We start from the raw sequence: 9,967 nt of genomic DNA, 5'->3' as shown, positions 1-9,967 counted from the left end.
ATGCTCCCAGAAGTCACCAGTCTTACCAAGTCTTCCACTAACCTGAAGCAGCTAGCTTGACAGAATTGTGGAATGCCCTTTTCTTTATTACTGTTTTTTTTAAATTGAAGCATAGTTGATTTACCATGTGTTAATTTATGCCGCCTAACAAAGTGATTCAGTTATTTATATATATATATATATACACATTCTTTTTAAATATCCTTTTCCATTATGGTTTATCATAGGATATTGAATATAATTTCCTGTGCTATACAGTAGGACCTTGTTGTTTATCCATTCTATATGTAATAGCCTGCATCTGCTAACCCCAATCTCCCAATCCATCCCTTCCCCAACTCCCTCACCCTTGGCAACCAGAAGTCTGTTCTCTATGCCTGTGAGTCTGTTTCTCTTTTGTAAATAGATTTGTTTATGTCATATTTTATTTATTTTTTGTCTACCCAAGACACATTTAATGGTAAGAATAGAGATAAAGGTCAACTCTCGATAAAGATCAGGCTCCGGTTTTGCTGAGCAGAGCAGTATTGCCCCTTCCCCTCACTGCTTCGAGCAGCAGTGTTTCTGGATCTCTCCTGCGAGCCACAGGCAGTGCAGGATGCGTTTCTTCTTGGCAGCCAGCTCCTCTTCCAAGAACTGGCCCAGGAGTTTCTGGACAAATATATTCTGATCTTTCAGGAAAATATTCTTATTGATGCCTACGTTGGGCATATTCTCCAGGGACCCAGACCTGAAATGGAAGCTTAAACGTCTGTTTCGCTTTAGGCCGGGTGCTTTCTCTTCAATCCAGGTCAGCGGGCTTTTGTTCTCTGTCTCCAAGCACACAGTCATCTTCATACTGGTCTTCCTTTCGCTCTTCCAAAGTGGCAGACCTGAGAGAAAGCCCCCCGAAGAGGGAGACCAGCCAGGTCAGGTGAGAGATGCTGCTGAATGCAGGGAAGCCAAACTGCTCTTCTTCCAATGGGGCAGCTGTGAAGAGGAGGTCCTTCCCCACCACTTCTTTCTTCAGGAATGCAAACTCTTCCATCAAGAGTTCAACATGCTCCTCATGCAAGACTTTCCCTTTCTGCTCGGCCAACTCCCACAGGTCCTTAGCTGCCACCCAAGACAGTGTCATGGGATATTCCACAAGGACATGCTTTCCAGCATTCAGGAATTGCCTGATGTAGTCCTCGTGGCTGGAGCTCTCACTGCAAGTAAAAGCAACCTCATTTCATCCACCTCATTAGAGTGAAGTAAGCCAGAAAGAAAAACACCAATACAGTATACTAACGCATATATATGGAATTTAAAAAGATAACGATAACCCTGTATACGAGACAGCAAAACAGACACAGGTGTATAGAACAGTCTGTTGGACTCTGTGGGAGAGGGCGAGGGTGGGATGATTTGAGAGAATGGCATTGAAACATGTATGTTGTCATTTGTGAAATGAATCTCCAGTCCAGGTTCGATGCATGATACAGGATGCTCGGGGCTGGTGCACTAGGATGACCCAGAGGGATGGGATGGGGAGGGAGGTGGGAGGGGGGTTCAAGATGGGGAACACATGTAAACCCGTGGCTGATTCATGTCAATGTATGGCAAAACCAACCAATATAATATTGTAAAGTAATTAGCCTCCAATAAAAAAAATAAAGCAACCTCGATCTCTTGACTGGAAAGAGATCTTCTCTTCCAGAGAAATTTGCGTCACCTCATCAATGCTCCCCAGCTCTCGTCTGGACATGAAGCCAATCAGGTTCAGGAACACCGAGGAAGCGTGTGGATTCTGCAGGTCCCGGATCCGTACGGAGCCGGCTCTGCTGATGCAGACCACCAGCACACCAAACTTTCTCTCGGGCTCTGTGTTCATCTTGGTCTCTTTCTGTAGAAGCTGCCGCTGGGCACAAAACTGAAGCTCTCCGAGCCACCTCCAGGCTCTGCGCCACCACCCACCCTACGAACCCTTGCCTGTTTATGTCATATTTTAGATTCCACACATAAGTGACATCATATGGGATGTGTCTTTCTGACTCACTTCACTTAATATGATCATCTCTAACTGCATTTGGAATGGCTTTTTGAAGACTCAGTTACAGCACCTGCTATGGCAATACCTTTCAGGGCTAGGTTAAGGTTCTTCAAAGACTGTATCAATCTTCCCTGAATTAGTGTCCAATGTATGATGCTATTTCTCTGACAGCTAAGACTCACAGGTCTAGGAATCAAGGGGTAGAAATGGAAGTGGTCCCACTCACTGTTACCCTTAGTGACCTACTAGCAAAACTTCTGCTTCCAATTCCTGTGACTTTGCTCTGCTAGCTTAGAGGTCTTGGTTCCAACAGGAGGAATGCTTACATCAGGAGAGACAGCAATGATTCCAAGGAACTGAAAGTGAAGACTGCCACCTGGTCTCTGCATTCCTCGTTACTCTGAATCAACCGGCGAGGCAGAAAGTTACTGTACTGATTGATCCTAACAACCCAGAGGAAATCTGGAATACAGAAGTCCTCTTAGGACATCTCAGTATTTCCATGCCTTGTGATTAAGGTCAATGGAAAACTACAACTCAATCCAGGCATGACTAATTATGACCCAGACCCTTCAGGAATGAAGGTTTGAATCACCTCAACAGGTAAAGAACCAGGACCAGCTGAGGTTCTCACTGAAGGCAAAGTGAATACAGAATGGATCGTAGAAGGCAGCTATAAATACCATCTACAGCCACACACCTACAAGTACTGATACATACGGTCTCCATGGTTCAGGAGCTCAGGATGCATACCTGGGAGCCTGATCAGGGTCTCAAAGGTAGCAATCATGGTATCATCCAGGGCTGGGATCTCCTCTGAGTCCTCTGCCAGGCTCACTTTTTTTGGGCAGAATTCATCCCTGCTGAACTCCTGGTGATTTGTTTCTTCAAGGCCCAAAGGCATGTCTTAAGCCTCTCTTAAAGCATTGGTCTCCAACCTTTTTGGCACCAGGGACTGGTTTCATGGAAGACAATTTTTCCACAGACAAAAGGTGGGGGGAATGGTTTCAGGATGATTCAAGCACAGTAGGGTTCTCGCTCCTATGAGAATCCGATGCTTTCGCTGATTTGACAGGAGGCAGAGCTCAGGCAGTAATGCAAACAATGGGGAGTGGCTGTAAATACAGATGAAGCTTCACTCACTCACTCACTCACCCACCCACCCACCACTCACCTCTTGCTGCGCACCCCAGTTCCCAACAGGCCACAGACATACTGGTTGGTGGCCCAGGGGTTGTGGACCCTTGTCTTAAAGGGCTCCCTTATTAGGTTAGGACCACCCAGGATGATCCCCCTTTTAATTAGCCTAAAGTTGATTGATTAAGGACCTTAATCACATCAGCAAAAGCCCTTCAGATTTGCTATATAATGAAATCAAATTATGAATGTAAAAAAAAGAACTATGAACGTAAAATCCCATCATATACACAAATCCCAGCCACACTCATGGGGAGAAGATTATAAGGGGCATAGATACCAAGGGGAAGGAAACTTGGGGGCCATCCTAGACTTCTACCTAACACAAGTTGATTTTTTTAATTAATTAATTTGTGCTGAGTCTTAGTTGAGGCATGTGGTATCTAGTTCCCTGACCAGGGATCGAACCCGGGCCCCCTGCATTGGTAGTGTGGAATCTTTGCCGCTGGACTACTAGGGAAGTCCCACAAGTTGACTTTTTTAAAAAAATTTAAGTATATAACCAAACTGCATTTTGGAAAACATGCTGCTTTCTTTTGTCGTGAGTTTCTAATGTGAACAAGGTCTGGGACTAAGTTTGAGGACAGATAGAGCAAAGCATGTTTGTGTTTTCCGGCTGTTTTATCGCAGACCACCTACATCAAAAAGAAAAGCAGCAACAGACAGCAGCATATGCTAAGCAGTAGGTCAGGTGTGTAAAATACAAGCACGTTCAGGGCTTAGAGGAAGAAGTCAACACAGGGTAGGAGCGACAGAATGAGGTTAACACTTGAACTAGACCTTGAAATTGGACAAATATTTATTAAGCCCTGAGTGACTCTATGGGGGTAGAAAGATGAATCAGACAGTCTCTGCCTTCCAGGAATATGTAGCCTGGAGGGAGACAAATATTAAACCAAGTGAAAGTGGGCAGGTTAAAAATTGGTAGACTAGAGGTAGAATACATAGGGGAGAAACCCTATAAATTGTCAGGGATAGTCTGCAGAAAAGGGGAGAAACAAGAAATAGCAAAGCTGAAGGGCAGGGTGCAAGGAGAAGGAATGACGAGAGAGAAGACCAAGCCTCGGGGTCTTGTACGCCTTGCTACTTAATTTTCACTTATCCATAAGAGTCATGGGAATTCTTCAAGGGGCTTGGAGAGGGAAGTGGAGAGCAATAAAGGCACAAAGTATGATTTTGTTTCCTGCATTTCTTCAATTACCCTTGGGAAAGCTGATTAATGTCTCTAAGCCTCAGTTGTCGCATCTGTTTAGCTGGGATAATAGTAGTTTCTATTTCTGAGGTGTTGCAGCTGATGATTAATGGAATATTCTGTGCAAAGCCTTGATAGTTCCAAAGGGTCAATATTCTGACAGCGATGAGTATTTAGCTACTTTGGTCATAGATGAAGAATCTTCAGGTCAAAAATTAGTAAAGTGTTGGGAGAGGGGAAATTGGGTGAAGAGGTTAAAAGGTATAAACATCCATTAAGTCCTGGGACTTCCCTAGTAGTCTAGTGGTTAAGAATTCGCCTGCCAGTGTAGGGGACACAGGTTGGATCCCTGGTAGAAGATGGGGGAAGATCCCGCATAACATGGGGCAGTTAAACCTACTCACTACAATTACTGAGCCCATGCTCTAGGGCCCATAAGCCACAACTGCTGAAGGCCGCATGCCCGAGAGCCTGTACTTTGCAGCAAAGACCCACTGCAGTCAAGAATTTAAAAAAAAAAAAAAAGATAAGTCCTGGGGATGTAACTTTACAGCATGGTGACTATAGTTAACAATACTGTTTAATATATTTGAAAGTTGCTAAGAAAGTAGATTTTAAAATTTCTCATCACAAGGGAAAACATGTAACTGCCTACAGTGATAGATGTTAACTAGACCTTTTGTAGTGTTCATTTTGTAATATATACATATATCTAATCATTATGCTGTATACCTGGAACTCATACAATGTTACATGTCAATTATATTTCAACAAAGCTGGAGGAAAAAAATAGTAAAGTGTAACATTGCAGTGATGTTTTTGCAGAAAGGGGGACCCCTTCCAGGGCCTGGGAATAGATTCTTGCCTAACATTAGGAAATGAACTGTCAAGAGAGACACACGCGCTGACAAAACTCGAGACTGTATTGGGAAGGGGTGACTGAGCAGAGATCAGCAGCGTGAGGGAACCCAGGAGCACTGCTCTGCCCTGTGGCTCGCAGTCTCAGGGTTTATGGTGATGGGGTTAGTTTCTGGGTTGTCTCTGGCCAGTGACCTTGCTTGGCCCATAGTCTGACCCAAAGTTCTTCCTGGTAACGCACATCTCTCCATCAAGATGGATTCCAGCGTGAAGGGTTCCGAGAGACTGGTCATCTCCTCCGTCTTTGGGCCCCTCCCGAATTCTCCCAGTTAGTTTTTGGCAACAGCACCATGTTCCTCCTGTTGTGAGACAACTCAGGTGCTAGGGTCTGGCCGAGGCAGGTGGTTTTGGTCAACAGTTCTCTAATGATATTAAGGAATGAAGTCACTTTTAAACGTGTTTAAAAGTATTTGAAAAACTGAAGGTGAAAACTTTTTAAAGTCATAATGAATTTAATATAAAATTATATATTCTCATTATTTAAAACATCTTGAAACTCAAAGAGGTACAAAGAAGAAATTAGTGACTCTCCTGAAATTCTACCACTTAGGAAAAAAATTAGTGTTAACTTATGGTGATCATAGTTCTGGACATTACTATGTTACAAGGGGGACATGACTTAGTGACAAAACCACCAGCCACCATGTGATCCAGCAATTCCACTTCTAGGTGCATACTCAAAAGAATTGAAATACATGTCCACACAAAACCTTGTATATGAATGTTCACAGCAGCATTATTCATAATAACCTGAAAGTAGAAACAACCCACATATCCATCAACTGATGAATGGATGAACAAAATGTGATACAATCATTCATACAGTGAAATATTATTTGACCATAAAGTGGGACTGACACATGCCACACATGGATGAACCTTCAAAAGATTATGCTACATGAAAGAAGGCAGAGACAAAAGACCAAACATTGTATGAGTCCATGTATTGATATGTTTGAAATGTCCAGAATAGACAGATCCATCATAGATAAACAGTTGCCACAGGACCTAGGGGAGAAGAAAATGAGTGACTGCGAATGGATGGGAGGTTTCTCTTTGGAGCAATAAAAATGCTCTGAAAGTAGATTACAGTAACGGTTGCAAAACTCTGTAAATATTAAAATCCATTAAATTGTACACTTTAAACAGGTGAATTTTATGGTATGTACACTATATCTCAATAAAGCAGGTGTTTTTTTTTTCCAAGAAAAAGAAAAAAAAAAGCAAGTTTCAGGACTTCCCTGGTAGTCTATGCTTCCATCCACTGCAGGGGGCACAGATTCAAACCCTGCTGGGGAATTAAGATCTCACAAGTTGAATGACCAAAAAATAAAACAAAGACTTCTCCATACCAAATTCGATAACGGAAAACTATAGGGCAATGTCTACAAAAGTCTAAGGGAAAGATTGACGTGTGAATAGTATACACAGCTAAGATATCTCTTCAAGTACAAAAGCAACAGAGAGGCTGCTGAAAAAGCTACCCAAAATGAAATCTAGCCAAATAAGAAAGATTCAAGTGAAAGAATTCAACAACAGAGAAGTCAAGGTAAAAAGATAGGAGATGAAAATGGAATCAAGTTAAATATAGAACCAAGGACGGGGATGGGGAGTGGGGGGCAGGAGGGAGGCTCAAGGAGGAAAGGATATATATTTATTGCATGCATACATGCTCAGTCGCTTCAGTCCTATCCAACTCTTTGTGACTGTATGGACTGTAGCCCACCAGTCTCCTCTGTCCATGGGATTCTCCAGGCAAGAATGCTGGAGTGGGTTGCCGTGCCCCCTCCTCCAGGGAATCTTCCCCACCCAGGGATCGAACTTGCATCTTTTATGTCTCCTGCATTATCTGGCAGGTTCTTTACCACCAGTACCACCTAAGAAGCCCATTTATATATATATAAATATATATATATATATATATATATATATATGTCTAGAGCTAATTTGCATTGTTGTAGGGCAGAAACCAACAAAACATGAAAGCAATTATCTCCATACAAAAAAAGTATAGAAATAAATCAGGCTGCGAAATATAGGACCAAGATTAAACAATGTGGGAAGTATGATTTGAAATAAAACGTAAATGTCACCAACCAGAGTCCTTGGCCTACTCAATCAGTAGAAACTGATTACAGGTCATACAAGAAATTCAGGCAAGGCTTTATGGAGGCCTCTGCTGCAGCAAGAGGGAGGGAGAACAGGTTCCCTTGCTTGCTTGCTCACTTGGGGAGGGAGTGGAGTTCAACCTTGATCTTAATACGGGGTGATGTTAGGATGTGTCCAGGGGCCAGACTGGAGGGGTGGCTTAGGTGGATTATAACACCGTTAAATGGTGTTATATGCACGGGGCATGCTCAGTACTCTGCTTTTGCTCTCAGATCCTCAGAAGTGGCAGGGGGAATATCTGCTCTCTTTGTAGCTCATTGTTCAGAATTTGTCCCAGCTGTGTATGCATGCAGTTATTTTTAGTCCTTTAGAGTGTCTTTGTATTTCTTTGCTCTAGCAGAGGTTTGTACACGTGCAAGCACTGCAAAAAAGGGTCCCAGGTCCCAAACAGAGGAAGATCATGGACTCCTGTCTTTTAGAGATGATGAGAAAAATGTGAAACTTCCTTCCTCTTCCCCTCCTTCTACCTTTTGACATACTGCATGTGAGTGTGCTCAGTCACCTCAGTCCTGTCCAACTCTCTGCGATCCCATGGTCTACTCCAGGGGATCTTCCCACCCAGGGATCAAACCTGAATCTCCTGTATTGCAGACAGATTTGACTTTGTTAGTTTGTATGTATTTCTAAGGTGGTGAGCAGGGCCTCTAGGTTGGACTGTCTTTCAGAAACAAACAATGGTGTCATTTCAATGGCTCGGTGATGCAAGTATGCAGAGGTGCCAACTTTCCACGCCCAACACTTGTTGTCCTGGGGCTTGGCTACACACTGCCACCTCGAGACACAGACCAACCTAGGGTCACTATCTTGTAGCCTCAACACTGGGGACACCTGGCCCTAACTGTCAACACTCCAGGAAATAAGCTGCTGAGTGAGGTTCACACAGGCTATGAAATTCTGTGAAATTCACCAGAAGTGACTCCTATCACTTTGACTCCCAGGAGAGCATAATTTCAGATGTTGCTTGTAGAGAGGGAAGGACTGGATTTGGGCAAGCTCTAGAAGGGTCATCTGTGGCCTTGAAGATATCACTGAGATGCAAAGAGTCAGGGGTGGCAGAGACTCCTGCACCTCTAGTGTTGTTGTTTTTTTAATTATGAAAGTAAGATAACACATTTACAGGAGACTTGGAAAATACAGAACACGGTTACTTATAGTTCCACTATAAAAGATTTTTAGTTGGCGTTTCAATATTAAACCCGCAAAAATTAATAGAACAAATATACAGAGACGTAGAATATAACAGACCTGAAAAGCACTGTGAACCAGTTCAGCATAATTAAGATTTATACAGTTTTTATACAATGGTAGGATACAAATTCTATTCAAGTTCCCATAGACTGTAAACTAGGAGACAGTAAGTACTTTCCTGGTGGTTCAGCGGTTATGCATCTGCCTGCCAGGGCAGGACACATGGGTTTGATCCCTGGTCTGGGAAAATTCCACGCGCCAATGGGGCAACTAAGCCCGCACACTGCAACTACTGAGCCTGTGCTCTGGAGCCTGGGAACCACAAAAAGAAGCTACTGAAGTGAGAAGTCTGAGCATTGAAACTGGAGAGTAGCTCCCACTGGCCACAACTAGAGGAAACCTGCACAGCAATGAACACCCAGCAGAGCCAAAAATAAATAAATAAATATTTTTTTAAAAAAACTAGGAGATACTAGAACATATCCAGGGACATTAAACAAGGTGCAAAAATTTCATGGTCTAAAAGTGCTGAAATCACACAGAGTCTGTTCTCTATCATTGTGGAATTATGTTAGAAATCAGTATCAAAAGATATTTGAAAATAACTCACATATTTTCAAGTGCAATGAGCCATTTACCAAGAGAGATCTTCAACTTAGTCACTGAAAGCCTTAATAAAGTTAGACTGAATAAAAAATAAAACACAGAGAGAGATTTCAGAGAAAAAAAGCATTTAAATGAGAAATTAGTATCAAAATGAGAGATTAACATTAAAAAATACTTTAAACAAAATCCCATGTATTTGGAAATTAAATATCTACTTTTAAATGACTGATGTATCTAAAACAACATAACATGGAAAATTAGAAAATATTTGTAATAAAATAAAAATGAAAAGAGAATTTGCCAGAATTGGTGCATGCAGCTGAAGTTGCTCAATGCAATTAACTACAATGTGGAGTCTTGAATAAGGGATGAAAACAAATTAGGGACACTAGCATAAAATTTTCTGAAATTTGAACAAAATCTGTATTGTATTAACTACTGTATCACCTGTCAATTTCAAATTAACAAGTTTTTTGTTTTTTACAACATCGTATTTCTTTATATTCTCAGAATTGGACTAGACGTTTCAAGCACCATTCAAATTGTTTTGCACCTCTAGTGTTCTTGGAAGTCTTCCCTTTCCTGGGGTGCCAGCTCCCGCAGCCCCGACCCTGGGTGAGCCTCGGGGTCTCGTATGGGTCAGTGGCAGCCCTGCCACCTCACAGACCATGTAAGAAGATATA

The 9,967-nt window shown here is 42.4% G+C and overlaps 1 pseudogene; it reads right to left on the bottom strand.

The window, feature by feature from the left end:
• Window positions 1-466: 466 nt before the first annotated feature.
• Window positions 467-1,870, bottom strand: LOC129538464 (biliverdin reductase A-like; annotated as a pseudogene).
• Between the last annotated feature and the right edge of the window lie 8,097 nt (window positions 1,871-9,967).

Source organism: Moschus berezovskii, chromosome 2, assembly GCF_049115385.1.
Source record: "Moschus berezovskii isolate FMDL1 chromosome 2, NW_MosBer_1.0, whole genome shotgun sequence".
In the NCBI taxonomy this organism is placed as follows: Eukaryota; Metazoa; Chordata; class Mammalia; order Artiodactyla; family Moschidae; genus Moschus; species Moschus berezovskii.
Note: the sequence above shows the minus strand (reverse complement) of the source record. Positions and strands in the feature narration are given on the sequence as shown.